The 16,655-nt window shown below is 36.3% G+C and overlaps 1 protein-coding gene across 2 annotated transcripts in view; it reads left to right on the forward strand.

Annotated features, from left to right (window-relative positions):
• The window catches only part of GALNTL6 (polypeptide N-acetylgalactosaminyltransferase like 6), a 1,244,643-nt gene that overhangs the window by 658,486 nt on the left and 569,502 nt on the right, over nt 1–16,655 (forward strand). The gene's annotated exons all lie outside the window — the stretch shown is intronic.

Here is a 16,655-nt window from a genome sequence, read left to right on the forward strand (position 1 = left end):
GACATTTTATATATTATATAAATATAAATATACTCATGGTACCACCACCCAAATCTATATAGAGAGCAATTCCATCAACCCAGATATTTTGTTTGTGACTTTCCCGTCAATACACACCATCTTGCCCATGAATAACCATTATTACAACTTCTGTCATCTACGCTGACATTTATAACAATGACATCACACAGTTTGTCTTCATTTGTCTCTGGTCTCTTTAGCTGAACATGTTTTTTAAGGTTGCTCGAGGGCATTAAGGCATGGTGTTTACAACTGAACAGAATTGAAAGGTAAGGGACACCTGGGTGGCTCAGTCGGCTAAGTGTCTGCTTTTGGCTCAGGTCATTATCCCAGGGTCCTGGGATCAAGGCCCTCATCGAGCCCACATCAGGCTCCCTGCTATACAGGGACCTGCTTCTTCTCCCTCTGCATGCCCCACCCCCTGCTTGTGTGCTCTCTCTCTCTCTCTCCAGTAAATAAAATCTTTAAAAAAAAAGAAGAAGAAGAAGAATTTCAAGGTAAGTTCTGAACCATGCACAGTAGGTTAATACTTTCTTTTTATTTTTTTTCTTTTTTAAAGATTTTATTTATTTAAGTGACAGGCAGAGATCACAAGTAGGCAGAGAGGCAGGCAGAGAAGGGGTTGGGGAGGAAGCAGGCTCCCTGCTGAGCAGAAAACCCAATGCAGGGCTCAATTCCAGGACCCTGGGATCATGACCTGAGCTGAAGGCAGAGGCTTTAACCCCCTGAGCCACCCAGGTGCCCCAGGTTAGCACTTTCTTTACTGAGCAGGAAAAAAAAAAAAAAGGAGTCATCATTCAAATCTCTGTAGTCATGTACTATAATGTGACACTGTGTAATTGTGAGACTTGGTCTAAGATAACAGTAAATGATAGGGACCAAACTAGAGAGGGAACTTTGCTCTTAACTCAAAATATATTCAAAGGCAATTCAAAAGGAAAAGGAAAAGAAAAACTAATAGACTGTGTTATGCTTCCCAAACAAAATGTATCTTCTTGCCTTTAGTCAAAGACCTGCCTTAGCTCCCTTGTTCTTTTGCCATTTTTAGTAGTCATATCTTGCTTTTCTTACTATTGAAACTTGAAGTCTTAAGTGGGCCAGATCTCTTGAGAGTATGTAATAATTATACTGAATCACACAGACTCGCACCCTCATCTAAGTTTATCCAGGATTTCTCATTTCCAGGTTTTAGGATTCTGTGTCATCTTACAGTACCTCCTTCTTCTACTGCCTATTGACCTTGGTCTAAATCCCAGGATTCTTACTAAATGCCATGGGTTTGTTTTCCATCTGATAGACTCAAGAGTAATTAATTGTGACAGGTATGCAATGACAGCAAGGATGGGTATTGGATATTTTGCTTCCTTCCTCACCTCTTCCCACCAATCTTCTTGGTTTCTGTTTTCAGTTTCCTGAGGTTTGTTCTCCAAATGACCATGACCTCTACTCTCCCTCAATTACTCATTCTTATGACCATACTATTATTATAGACCATGTCATTTTTGGTAACCGCAAACCCTTTATGATCTCGATTTCAAACATTTAACTCCTACTTCCAGCTCACTCCCTGTTGTCCTCTGCTTCCAGGGGACTTGGGCCCCACTAAAATCTAGAATTCATTGATCCTAGCACTTTTTTTATAACCCCTAACCTCAATCATGTTCCCATACCCATATTTCCCTGTGTAACTTCTTTGGACCATCATTATATGTTTGTGTTTTTCATATACTCTCAACCACTATATCCTTCCCTCAATTAATAATATATTCACTTGACAAAACCCCAATACTTGTTAAATCTAACTTTTGCTTACTCTGCACCTCTGTCAGTGCAGCTAGAGTGGCTAAAGAAAAAAATCACAACATGTTGACAGGTCTCATTTTAAATTCATGATCACTAACCTCAAATGGGACATTAGAGTTGCCTAGCATTAGGTAATCATCCTGTCATTTTCTTTTACCACTACTTTATACCATCTCTTCTCTTTTCATATTGTTTCACTTTCTCTATATTAACACTCAGGCTATAGCCTTGTTTATTACTTTACTGAGAAAATTAAGAGAATCAGAAAAAATTATGCATGCTTTCACATCTACCTATCTACCTAAATCTGTACCCCAAAGTACTACTTTCTCTGCTGTAACTATGAATAAATATCCATGCTCCAAACTGAAGTTAATCCCTTCTCTTCTGCAAATCTGTCTTTATTATAATTCCCCTTCCTATTAGAGTTCCCATTAATACAGTAACATACTTTTATAATTTCCTTTAAAATTTTCCTTCAAAAACCTTTTCTTGATCACAATTCCTCCTCTAGTTTCCATTGATTTCTTTGTCCCCCTCAAAGTAAAATTTCTCAAGTCTTCTTTTTTCACTTTTTCTGAACCCACCTAATTAAACTTTTGTTGCAGTAGTACACAGAGACTTTAGCAAGGTCAACAATGACCTCCACATTATTAAATTTAGTAGCCAATTCTCATCCTTGTCTTATTTAACCCACCAGCAGTATTTGGCACAAATTAGGCCATCATCTTAGGAACACATTTTTCAGTTGGCTTCAGACAGACTTACTGTATTTGTATTCCTGGCAATTCACTTGTTGTTTACTTCTCATTCTCCTTTGTTTGTTCTTTTCTCCCTGACCTTTTACTATCAGCATTCTCCAAGACTTGGTCATTGATTGTCTTCCATTTTCATTTCCATTGATTGTCTTTCCATTTTCCATTACTCCCTTATTAATCACAACGAGCTCATGGCTTCAAACACTATGCATACTAATGACAAAAAAAATTTTTATATTCAACCCTGAACACTCTCTTGGACTTCAGAACTGTATTTCCAAATGCCTACATCTCTATTTGGATTTCTAATATTCATCTCAAATTTAATATATCCTAACCCCAGAATCCTGTTTTCCCTTTTCCAAACCAAACAAAACCAATCCAAACAAAACAAACATAAAAATCAGGAAATAAAAACTTCTTCTACAGACTTAGCTCAGTAAACCAATGCCATGTGTCCAATGGTTAAATGCTGAGCTAAAAAAAATTAATTTCATCTGTAACTTTTCCATTTTTTAATAGGTTTTATTTTTCCCGAGCAGTTTTAAGGTCACACCAAAATTGAGAAGAAGGTGCAGAGAATTTCCATAATATCCCTTGCCCCTACACACCCATCGCTTCCCCCCTCCTATCAAATCCTGCACCAGAGTGGTATATTTGTTACAACTGATAAACCTACATTAGTACATCATTATCACCGAGAGTCCATAGTTTACATTATGGTTCACTCTTGGTATTGTATATTCTATGGGTTTTGCAAATGTATAATGACATCTATCTGTCATTACAGTATCATACAGAATTGTTTCACTACCCTAAAAATCCTCTGTACTCTCATGACTCATCCTGTCCTCCTTCCTAACTCTTGGCAATCACTGTTTATGTTATTGTCTCCATAGTTCCACTTTTCCAGAACTTCTGTATCATAGAGTTGGAAAATACAAAACGTAGTATTTCCTGAAGTATATGCATTTAAGGTACTTCTAGGTGATACTCATTTCGTGTAATTTTATAGCATGATCACTCATTTCATTCTAGTGTGGAATAATAGTCTATTGTCTAGGTGTACCATAGTTTATCCATTCACCTGCCAAAGGATAGTTCAGTTGTTTCCAAGTTTTGGCAATTGTGAATAAAGCTGGTGTAAATACCCATGTACAAATTTTTGTGTATACATATTTTTAACTCCTTTGAGTAAATACCAAGGAGTGCAATTACTGGGATCATAGGGTAAAGTCATGTTTAGTTTCATAAGAAACTGCTTCCCTAAGTGGCTATGCCATTTGCTTCTCTACCATCAATAAATGCAAGTTGTTGCTCCACATTCTTGTCAGCATTTAGTATTGTCAGTGTTTTGGATTTTGGCACTTTTTTTTTTTTTAAGATTTTATTTATTTATTTGACAGAGAGATCACAAGTAGGCAGAGAGAGGGGGCGGGAAGCAGACTGCCTGCTGAGCAGAGATCCTGATGCGGGGCTCGATCCCAGGACCCTGAGATCCTGACCTGAGCCGAAGGCAGAGGCTTAACCCATTGAGTCACCAGGCACCCTAAGGATTTTGGCTCTTCTAATAATCGGTATATAGTTGTACCTCGTGATTTTAATTTATAACTCTTCACTGACAAAATGGTGAGCATCTTTTCGTATATTAATTTGTCATCTGTGTATCTCCTTTAGTGAGGTGTCTTTCTTACTTTAAGTCTATCTTTGATTTTTTAGGAATTCTGTCAGCTTCACTTTCAAAATACATCTGATGTTGGACCACTATTCCTCACGTTCACCACAATCTACCTGGACTAAGCCATGGTTCTCTTTCACATGGATTATCATTATAATAGTTTATTAGCTGACCTGACTCTCTATGGCCAAAGTGATCATTTTTTTAAAATTTTATGTATTTTTGAGAGAGAGAGATCAAAAGGGAAGAGGGGCAGGGGGAGAGAGTGAGAAAGCAGACTACTTTCTTAGTGGGGGGACCAGTGTGGGGCTCAATCCCAGGACCCTAAAATCATAATCTGAGCCAAAGACAGATGTTTAATGAACTATGCCACCCAGGTGCCCTGAAAGTGATCATTTTTAAATAAAAGAGTAAGCCATTTTTCATATTTCACATATGTGAAATATTCACATATTTCATTTTTCATATAAGGATATAAGTATCCTTATATGTTTTCTCATCTTCATAAAGTCATTAAAATTATTTAGAAGACTTTCTGTTATTTGTATCTCTCTGACCAAATCTTCTAATAACCATCCCTGTGTTCACTCAACACTGGCTACACCAGCCTCCTTGATGTTTCCTTAAAATGCCAGTTAAAATTTCAGACATTTACTGTGTCTTCTCCCTTGAACTGTCTTCTGTTAATTCATTCAAAGCCATTTCTTCCTCATCTATTTCAGGAATTTCATTAAATGTTACCATCTCAGTGAGGCCTCTCTTTTCACTTAGTTAAAAATGTAACACTCCCTTGGGACACCTGGGTGGCTCAGATGCTTAAGCATCTGCCTTTGACTCAGATCATGATCCCAGAGTCCTGGGATCAAGTCGTGCTTGCAGGCTCCTAGCTCAGTGGGGAGCTTGTTTCTCTCCCTGCCTGCTGTTCCCCCTGCCTGTGTGCTGTCTCTCTCTGAAAAATAAATAAACAAAATATTAAAAAAAAAGTAACACTCCTCTCTTAGCATTCAATATCTCCTTCCCTAACTTTGTTTTTCTCCATTTTACCTCTAACTATCAAATATACAATGTATCAGGCATACTGTCTTTTTTGTTTTCTGTCAAATCTTTTAGGATCAAGATGAAATGGATTTTGCAGACATTTTTTTAATATACTTTATATTTAGCACCTAGAAAAATCAATGTTTAGACCCACTAACAATACTGGAGGTAGCCCTGCTTCCTATAAGCTCGTCAATAAGCATGTTATCAAAAGCAGATCATAACAAGACTGATTTTTAAAAGTACCAAATTGTTTAAGTCTACATTTCCCTTCATGTGAGTCTTGATGAGCATAATTTTTTGGGGGAGTCAGTTATATTTTTTCTATATGAATGATCAAGTAACCATATTTTTTAAGAAAATATGGTTTTTGATCCCTTTTTTACTGATTTTTTTTTATTTTTAAAGATTTTATTTATTTATTTGAGAGACAGCATGAGCGGGGTTGTGGGGAGGGACAAAGGGAGAGGGAGAAGCAGACTCTTCAGTGAGCAGGGGCTCAGTCCCAGGGCCCTGACTACATAACCTGAGCCAAAGGCAGATGCTTAACCAACTGAACCACCCAGGTGCCCCTTTTACTGACTTATGTGGAGTTTTGTATAAAAATATTTTTATTAGTTTCTCATTTGAATTATATTACTATATGAATTTTTATCTTTTTTTAATTGAATTTGTCAGTATATTTAATAGTTTTGGGGTTTCAAGTCATATTTAGAGATGATGTCTCATTCTAAGATCCAAAAATCTTTTCAAATTTTCTTCCTTTATTTTATGATTTATGTGTTGATAATTAAATATATATTCCATCCTAATTTATTTTTATATAGGGTGTTATTTGGGGATTCAAATTTATTTTTGTATCAGATGACCACCCACCTAGACCAAAATCTTTATTCATTTTTTCCTCCACTTATTGGAAATACTACCTTTATGATAATCTGCATGTACACTGGTTAATTCCCAAACTGCAATATCACCTGGAATCAATTAAACATTATTTTAATTAATACAGCTTTAAGCTATATTGTAATATCCTGGACAGCTAGTATCCACTCATCATTTGTGTCCAAAATTGTCAGGGGGTATTTTAACTAGTACATTTTTTTTAATAAGTTTAGGATCATCTTGTCATACTTTAACAACCCAAAAGTAAAAAGAATTAATGTTATTTCAGTTAAAGTGGTAGATTAAGAATTGGTTGCCTTTCTTCCCTTATGGACAATTTTCTTCATACCAAATATTCAAAATAGAACCTTCTAAAACATCTGAGAGTATAGAAAGTGCTGGTTCTGAGTCACCTGACCTGCTTTCTAATGCAGATCGGCCATTTCCTCACTGTGCAGTCTTGAGTAATGTCCTTAACCTCTTTGAATCTTTTTTAATCACCTATGACATAAGACTAAAATTTTAATAATCTCATAACAGTTGCTGTGAGGAGTAAATTAGATGATGAATCTCAGTAATTTACCATAATGGCATATAATAAGCATCAGCTACCATTACTAGTAATACTCTGCACTTTCATTTTGACAGATCAGAAATTAGAATGAGGACACAATAGGAAAATACTACAAGTCATCTGTTTTGGTGTTCTATAAATCAAGGGAGTATTATAGAGTTGATCATTATTTGTGGATTCCATATTTGTGAATGCGTCTTCTCACTATAATTTATTTGCCACCCCCAAATTAATACTCACTGTGATTTCATGTCACACGTCATATGAATATGCACAGGTAGAGAGCTGTAGAGTGTTTGAGTCACTCTACTCCCTCCTGACATCCAACAAGGTGCCATTCTGCCTTCAGCCCTTATACTGTGAGCAAGCGTCTTTCCATGGTCTATCCAGTGCCTCTTGATTTTGCATTTTTGTGCTTTTGGGTGGTGATTTCACTGTTTACAGTGGCCCCCATGCCTAGTGATGAAGTGTTAGCTAGTGTTTTTAAGTGTAAAAAGATAGTACTATGCTTTACAGAGAAAACATGCCTAGTAGATGTACTTCTTCCAGTCAGGTGTTATGATGCCATGAGATCAATGTTAATAAATCAACAACGAATACATCCAGAAAAAGGAAAAGGAAAATCGCTGAACACCGTGAGGCTGGCCCTGGAAGTGCTAAATAAGCATCTCTACTGCAAGAAACAGCTATGGAAAAGTGGCAGAGTAGCTAACTCTGTACCTTCATGAGGGGACAATTAATAATTAAAGAAACAATTATAATGGGCAGAACTGTGAAGTTGAAAGTCAGGATCAGAAAAATAGTAAAACCTTCTCAGCAAATGTTTATTATAAAGAAATACTACATATAATAATTTGTAAGAAGCATATGTTAAATATATTATGTTTTTTAAGTGGAAACACACATAAAACAAGGTTATGTATTGATCAGTTGTTGAAAATGTTGTAAAAGAAGAAAAAAGAAAAAAAAATGTGACCAGAGATTCGCAGGAACGTCTTATTTCCCCTAGGATCAAGAGTTCAGTATTGGCTAACTCAGTGTTCACAGTAAATTTATAAAACACAGCCATCATGAATAACCAGAATCATCCATAGCTAAAATTTATAAACAGTTCTCAATTAAGTATTTAGACCATTCAAAGATTCCTTACTTTGTGTGACATGTAGTAATTCAGAATAAAAACTGAAGGGGCGCCTGGGTGGCTCAGTGGGTTAAGCCTCTGCCTTCGGCTCAGGTCATGATCCCAGGGTTCTGGGATAGAGCCCCGCATCGGGCTCTCTGCTCAGCAGGAAGCCTGCTTCCTCCTCTCTCTCTGCCTACTTGTGATCTCTGTCAAATAAATAAATAAAATCTTTAAAAAAAAAAAAGAATAAAAACTGAAAATACTCCATCTCACTATTTTATATCATACATTAGTCAACTGCGATGGAAACCATAGCCAGAAAATCAGTCCATCCGTTTAGCCTAGATACACTTCAAGACTTCTCAGTAAGTTAAGCACTATGCTTTTGTTAAGTTAAGCACAATTGATATTTATTGACATAAATATCAATAGGGTGTGGTTTCTGCCATTAAGAACCAGCAAAATTGTTATTTCAACTAATGGTAGAAAATTTCAAAGGAACTTACCTATTTTTAATGAAAGAAAAAACCAGTAACATAAAGCAAATACAGAAGCTGTTACAAAGAAGTCTTATTAACTATTGTTTCCTAATAGTGCACAACTGAGAACATTTTTTTTTTTAATTTATTTATTTGACACACAGAGAGAGAAAGATCACAAGTAGGCAGAGGCAGGCAGAGGGAGAGGGGGAAGCAGGCTCCCTGCTGAGCAGAGAGCCCAATGTGGAGATTGATCTCAGGACCTTGAGTTCATGACCTGAGCCGAAGGCAGAGGCTTAACCCACTGAGCCATTCAGAAGCTCCCAGAACATTTGTTTTTTAACCACAGAAAGGGCCACCTTAGAGGTGTCTGGGTGGCTCAGTGGGTTAAGTGTCTGCCATCAACTCAGGTCATAATCCCAGATCCTGGGATTAAGCTCTGTGTCAGTCTCCCTGCTCAGTGGAGTTTGCTTCTCCCTCTGTCCATCCATCCCCCTGTTCATGCTCTCTCTCTCTCTTTCTCTGTTTCTATCTCTCTCTCTCTCAAATAAATAAATAAAATTTTTAAAAAATAGAGCCAACTTCTGTTTGAGATTAAGTCTTTATCCATTGCTGACTTCGAATTTCTGACTTACTTATTTTACTTTTAAAAAATAATATATGTTAATCTTTTTTTTCTTATTGTAAAGTATTGTTACGTTCAAAGTAGAAAATTTTGGACCTAATGAAATGTGAAAAGGGAAAAAATCACCAGTAATGACTCATATATATTAATAAATTCATATTTATTAAGTGATACCATGCAGTATTTATCTTTTCTGTCTGGCTTTTTTCACTTAGCATAATGCCTTCAATATCTAAGGTCCATCCATTTTAATACAAATGGAAATGGATTTCCTACTTTCTTGTGGCTGAATAGTACTCATATCTATCTATCTATCTATCTCTCACATCTTCTTTATCCATATATCCATTAATGGACACTTCATTTCCATATCTTGGCTATTTTAAATAATGCTATAATGATCAAGGAGTGCCAAAATCTCTTTGAGATCCTGTTTTCATTTCTTTGGGATATATACCCAGAAGTGGGATTGTTAAATCATATGGTAGTTCTATTCTTAAATTTTTGATGAAACTCCATACTGTTTTCTTTTTTTAAGATTTTATTTATGTATTTTACAGAGAGAGCACAAGTTGGGGGAGAAGCAGCCAGAGGAAGCAGGTTCTGCACTGAGCAAGGAGCCTGCCTCTGAGCTTGAAACTGGGACCTTGGGATCATGAACTGAGCCAAAGGCAGAAGCTTAACTGACTGAGCCACCCAGGAACCTTCCCCCCCATACTGTTTTCTATAGTGGCTGAGCCAACTTCTTCCCATTAACAATACATAAGGGTTCCCTTTTCTCCGCACCCTCAACACTTGTTATTTCTTATCTTTTTGATGATAGCTACTCTAGTCAGATATGAGGAGATATACCATTGTGGTTTAGATTTGTATTTCCCTAATGATTAGTGATGTTGAACACCTTTTCATGTACATCTTGGGCATTTGTATGTCTTCTTTGGAAAATGTTGATTTATTTCTTCTGCCCATATTTTTAATATATATGTTGAATATTAATCCCCTATCAAATATTTGATTCATAAATATTTTCCCCCTTTCCATATGCTGACTTTTCATTCTGTTGATGGTTTCCTTTGCTGTGCAGAATATTTTTTAGTTTGGTAAACACTCAGTCACCTATTTTTGTTGTTGCTGCCTTTGCTTCTGGTGTCAAATCCAAAGCAGTCATTGCCAAGACCCCCATTGTCAAGGGGCTTACCTTCTATGTTTTCTTCCTGTTTAAAGTTTTAGGTTTAAATTTAAGTCTCTACTCAATTTTGAGTAAATAGATCACTTTGGCAGATATGTGAAAAACAGATTTTAGAGAGACAAAACCAGTGAAAAGACAGGGTTGGACCAAGAAACAGTAAGAGACAATCATTGAATTAAGATATAGTAATAAAGATGGTAAGGAAGACAGAGATGTGAGAACTATTTCATATAAATTAAAGTCTTTAAGTCCAACACACTCTGAGTGCTTGGATGTAATTTGTGAAATTCTAAATGATTGATCAGTTAGGTTTATGACTTCTCAGCTCAAGCCGTCTTTTATTCCTTAAGTGATCTAACAGTCTACATTCACTGAAAATGCAAGCTGAAGAAAACACCATTTGTTAGCCCAAATGTTGACACCAGTCTAAAAAGTACTCTATTTATTGTGCTACTTCACGATTCCCCTGTTTCCAACTTTGTTGCTACCAATAATTATCTAAGGTAAGACCGTGCCTGTGGCCCTGACATGCTGTCTGGAAACTTGAAGAAGTGCAAATGACTTTTTGTAAATTGGTTGTTTTGTTGCTGGAAAGTCTGTTTTGAAGCTGAGAAATCTATTTTACAGCATGTGGTTTGCAACTTTGCAAACCACATGTTGTAGAATACAGATATATTTATGTCTTAGACCTTGCTGTTTCTGGGGAAGAAGACTGAGAACAACACCTATGGTTGTAATATTGTTTGAAAAGTTGCTGTGCCATGGTATGAGTTGTATGTCCTGAAGACAGACCATTATACAAAAATCCTGCTGGAAGGGTAAAGGAAAGAAATTACAAATATAATAAGATATTCCATGTAGTTTTTCAACTAGCTAAAGAAACTAGGCAGGAAAAACACTTCACAATCCTCCTTAATCCAGTCACATCAGCATATTGAATCTTTAACAGCCTCCATGTTCTTAAAAATCTGAACATATTTATTAGGAGAGCCTTCAAACAAGCAAACAAAATGAAGGAAGGGCGTCATCAGTCTAAGTCCCCAACCGTCATCCTCAGTTCCAAGTGAGGATATACTTGGATGTCCTAGAGTCTGACCTCAGTTAGATAGGTTGAGAAGGAGCCATGGCTGTAATTCTGCCATCAGGCTACTAATTCAGAGAGAAGTCAACAAGTCGATGCAGTCATAAAACATCACCCAAATAAGCAATACCCAAACCAAAGAAGCTCCAGCTTGTAACCAAGGTACAATTCCATTATACAGATTTTTGTCCCTCTTAAGATACTAGAAGTCAGGACCCCTTTGTTCATTGGTTCCTCCCTACTGAATTAGCAACAACCACAGCGAAAGCTCATTTTAATTGGTTCATTTATGCCTAAGGCTACCTATTAAAGAAGGCTTGGATGTCTAAATAGTTTAAATGATTTATCTTACATAGTAACTTTAAATTTAGCAACTATAGAATTAAAAAGGGAAAAACTGCAGATGAGAACAAAATTTTATCATGTCACTTACTCAAAATAGAGTGTTCTAAACTTAAATACATTCAACCATCTCATATTTCACACTTGTCGAGGAGATGAGTAAAATATGCTTTTAAGAAACCATTTACAGACACACACAGGCACAGATACGAGAACACACATGTGTGTGCACACACACATACACACACACTTATTACCATAAGCCATCTTTGAAGGAAGAAAGATTAACTGAATAGCTAAAACTTAAAAGCTGATTTGTTTTATTCTTCTATGGACCTTCTATCTAGAAATATTGCCTTATGAAATAAGTACCTTTTCTTTCTTAAAACACTTGGTGGTTGAGAAAATTCTTTAGCTCTACCTGCTTTCTTTCTCTCCACCTTTATAAAATGATGTTTGCTAAGAGCTAAATGTAGCCCAGCTGCTTATTCTTTCCTTAGTGAATTGTAAATTATTTGAAAGCATGGGTATATTTTCTTTCTTCTTCCTTTGTGATAGATAGAGAAGATGGTACTTTTTTTTGGTTACTAACAGTATAAAAACATATATTAGGAAAAGAGATAAAGGTGGCTAAATGCATGCTTACTATTGTTATTTTAATGGTCCTATATATTGTGCCATCTTGAGTTCAGAAAGTCCTATTATAAGTAATTTTATAGATTTTTTTTCCTTCATAAAGACCATGGAAAGTATATACTGCTTAATGTGGGTCAGAGCCTACATTTCATGTGAAGTGCACATACTATTTTATTACTGGAGCTAGGGTTAAATAAATATTTCAGGGTTTTTAGAAAGGAATGCATTTTGTTTATTGTATTTTAAAGATGAATTTAGATTTAGGAATAGGTTGTCTTCCAAAAGTTTAAATTGAAGTTCTTTTGAAATTAGAACATAGTAACTTATAATGATACTATGAAGTGATACTTGCTTGCCATGTGTCAGGTGAAGTTGACTTTGGGGTATAAAATGGAATGAGACAATATCTCTATCCTCAAGTTCAATGTAGAAGACATTAAGTAAGTCAGAATTGTAATGCAGTATGAGTCAACACGTCATAATAAAAAAACAAAACAGCAGGAGTAATAATACACTAAAAATTAGAATTTTTACATATCAGAAATTTGTCCATACTTGTGTACATTTAGCATACATATTGTCATTTTTTCTAAAACTATCCTTAAGAAGTAGGCATTAGCCTCTTAATTTTGTACAAAGTTACTAAGCACAAGAGGCACCACATTGAAGGTTACAGTTTTAAGGTATCAGAGTTAGGATTTGAGTCCAGATCTGTCTCCAAAACCAAGGCTCTAAATAGCCACTTAAATTTCTTCCGAGCAACCTAAAAATATACTTTTAGAATGCTCCGGGAAGTCTGAGAAGGGACATTTTAAACTGACTGGGAGGTCAGGAAATTTGTTCTACAGGAGGAGATCTGAACTGACCCATTTGTGAAGGACTCATGGGAGGTAGTTAAATCAAATAGCCACCGTGGGATTATACTACAGGCAGATTTTGTAGCATATGTAAAAGCTTGGTCATGAGAGCTCATGCCAAGTCTGAGAAAATGTCAGCAGTTGTTCTGATTTAACTGAAGACTTTATATGACAGAGTGGCTGCTGGGATATGAGGCTGGAAGTGGAGGAATGGGTTTTGTGGCCATAACTAGCTTTATCATGAAAACTAGGGGGCTTCCTTGTACAAAAATAGGAAAGACATAAGGCTATGTGGTAGTCTTGTTCTTTCAAATGCAGGACAGCAACTCTCGTGATTCTCCTCTGTGCTCTGAGTAAGGTATAAACATCAAACCTGGGGAGAAACCTTTTCTCTTTTCCAGGGGACTTAACTGCTTTGAAACTGTGGACAATATATTGTGCAGGTTATGATTTCGATAATTGGCTCCTGGGTGATTCATATCTCTAGTCCCCCTGCTATTATTTTTCCCTACATTATCGTCTTGTCTCAAGTGGCATTTTTCTAATTCGTTCACTCCACACTTGTTGAGTGCACACTGTGCATTGTTCCCTACAATAAGTCCTGGGAACATAAAGGTGAGTGGGATCTATTCTTAAACGTGGAGGATCTTAACAGTTTTAAGAAAGAGAAAGAGATGAAAATAGACCATGCTAACATAATGCCAAATGTGCTATAAATAGTGGTATGAAAATGACACTATATAACAAAGGTCAAATAGTGGTTTAAAGAGCAGGAAAAGGTTTTCCAGAAGAGGCCACATTTGAGACATTATTTCACAGAAATATTCTTTCTGCCCTGCCTCCCTGCAGTGTCCGCACTTTCGCCCCCATAGAGTTATTGCTTTAAATATCAATCTTCCACTTACATAGTGCCCTGAAATGCTGAACTGAATCGAGCATCATTCTCCAGGGCTGTGTGGCTTCACAGTCTAAAAGGAGACTTATGCATGGATAAGTTTAAATCAACTCCTTAAGTAGCCACTGTATTTGGCATAAGTTGTAGGTCCAAATTTTACATTTACCCATAGTGAAAGGTGAAGAAGGATATGTATAAAAATTCAGTGTTGGTGTACCTGGCTTAAAACTAGCAGGAAAGAAGCACATTCATTATAACAAATATCTTTTAAAAGCGTAATATAAATGTAAATGATAGTTTTATGAAGTAAATGGAGATACTAATGCATTTATGGCCGGTGTCAAGAGTTCAGTGAAAATGTTCCTATATATTGTGCTGTCTTGAGTTCAGAAAGTCTTATTATAAGTAATTTTATAGATTTTTTCCTTCATAAAAACCATGGAAAATATATACTGCTTAATGTGGGTCAGAACCTACATTTCATGTGAAGTGCACATACTATTTTATTATTGGGGCTAGGGTTAAATAATTATTTCAAGGTTTTTAGAAAGGAATGTATTTTGTTTATTGTATTTTAAAGATGAACTTAGATTTAGGAATAAGTTGTCTTCCAGAAGTTTAAATTGAAGTTATTTTGAAATTAGAACATAGTAACTTACAACGATACTGTTATACATTATGATATTTTAAAGAAATAATACCCAATGTCAAGTTTATTTTTTTTTTTATTGTTAGAAAACATGGATGATAGAATGGTGTGCTCTCATCATTACCTTATCACTCATGGGTCCAATCAGGTGCACAGTTACTTTTATCTAGGGGCAATGAGGAGTAGGGTCAGTGTTACAGATTCTCCAGTTCAGAAGAAATCCCGGGTCTGGCATCTACAACAGGCAGCTCTGGCAGTTCTGTGCAGTGCTAGGAATGGCAAAGTAAAAAAAAATGTATACATTATATCCAGCTGCCCAGATCTTAAAGACAGCTCTGTGGTTTGTTCATGAGGACATTGAAATATTGCTTCTCATTTTACTGCATGCTTAGAGTTTTGTGTCCATCTTCTGGAATATCTCTAAGGTTTTCTTCAGAAATCGATCCGGCTTTCTTTAGACAGCAATCTGGCCTTCAATGTCTTCATTTTATTATCTGTAATAAATTTACACAATATTCACTGTTTTGTTCAATCAGAGGTTACTCACATTTCTGAACAAGGGTATTTCAGTTGTTAAAAATAGGACAGAAGTTCTGGGACATCCGGATCCATGGATTCTCCTTGTGCCTTTATTCTCCACCCAGGGAATGCTAAGAAAAGTTCAGATCAAAGAATTGATGCTCCTCCTTAGCCTTCTCTCTATATATTTTGAAACTTGACAGTCTAGAAGCCATCTGAGCTGACCATAATTCTGTTGGTCCTCGGGAGCAATCATGAAGGGATTTGACTACAACCCACCCTGAAATTGCATACCTTGTATCTGACAAGAAGTGGGAGGTTTTTCTGTCCCCTTGGATTACCTCATCTGGGGCAGAAATGATTAGAAAGAAGAACATTTAGTCATAACTTTATTAATTTATTAATGCCAGGAAATCTGATATTGCCTAATAAATTCACTTTCCCTCTTAATGAGAAGCTACTCATGTACTTTATCTTCCTTTCTTAAATATGTAGTTCTTGTCCCCTTAACCCTCCACCCTCAAATTGTTAACTTTTCTATTCATAGAGAAAATAGATATAGTCAGAGGACTACCCCAGTGTGATACCCACACTGTAGTATCACAACCTAGACTGCATTGGTATCCAAACATTTGGCCTTCTGTCTTATAGTGATGGAAGAATGTTCTTGCCCTTATCTCCCCAATTGTGCTCAGAATGCTACTCCTTTTTGCCTTTTGGGAGAAAATCCCCAAAACCCTGCTTTTCTACCATCAATATTTCTTCCTCTCTGCCAGGTCATTCCATCCCTCTACTAAACATGTCTTAATATCATTTTATTTAAAAAAACATTGAAGTAGCACTAGAAATACCACTATGTTGAAAGCATAGAGCTCCCCTTCCCAGCAAAATTTCCTTAAAAAAAGTTGTCAGTACTAGCTAATTACAGGTTTTCACCTTTCATTAACCCTCTCCAAGCAAGATTCCATTCACCCTACCCTTCAAGTTTACCTGGGATCTATATCTCGACAAAGTCAGTGGCCAATTTTCCATCATCAACATACTTAAACTTTAACACCAGTTGACACGGTTGATTGTTTCTAAATGTCAGGAACATTTTTTTCTGTAGACTCCATCAAACTCCAATCTCAATTTTTCCTTCTACCTCACAGGCTATTCTTTATTAGTCTCTTTTCCTTGCCTCTCTCCTATCAGACTTCTTTTTATTTATTTTTTATTTTATTTTTATTAACATATAATGTATTATTTGTTTCAGGGGTACAGGTCTGTGATTCATCAGTCTTACACAATTCACAGCACTCACCATAGCACATACCCAGCTCCCCCATTCCTCCCACCCCGCTCCTCTCCAGCAATCCTGTTTGTTTCCTGAGATTAAGAGTCTCCCGTGGTTTGTCTCCTTCTATGGTTTCATCTTGTTTCATTTTTCCCTCCCTTTCTCTATGATCCTCTGTCTCGATTCTCAAATTTCTCAAATCAGTGAAATAATATAATTGTCTTTGT

This window comes from Lutra lutra, chromosome 2, assembly GCF_902655055.1.
Source record: "Lutra lutra chromosome 2, mLutLut1.2, whole genome shotgun sequence".
NCBI lineage: Eukaryota > Metazoa > Chordata > Mammalia > Carnivora > Mustelidae > Lutra > Lutra lutra.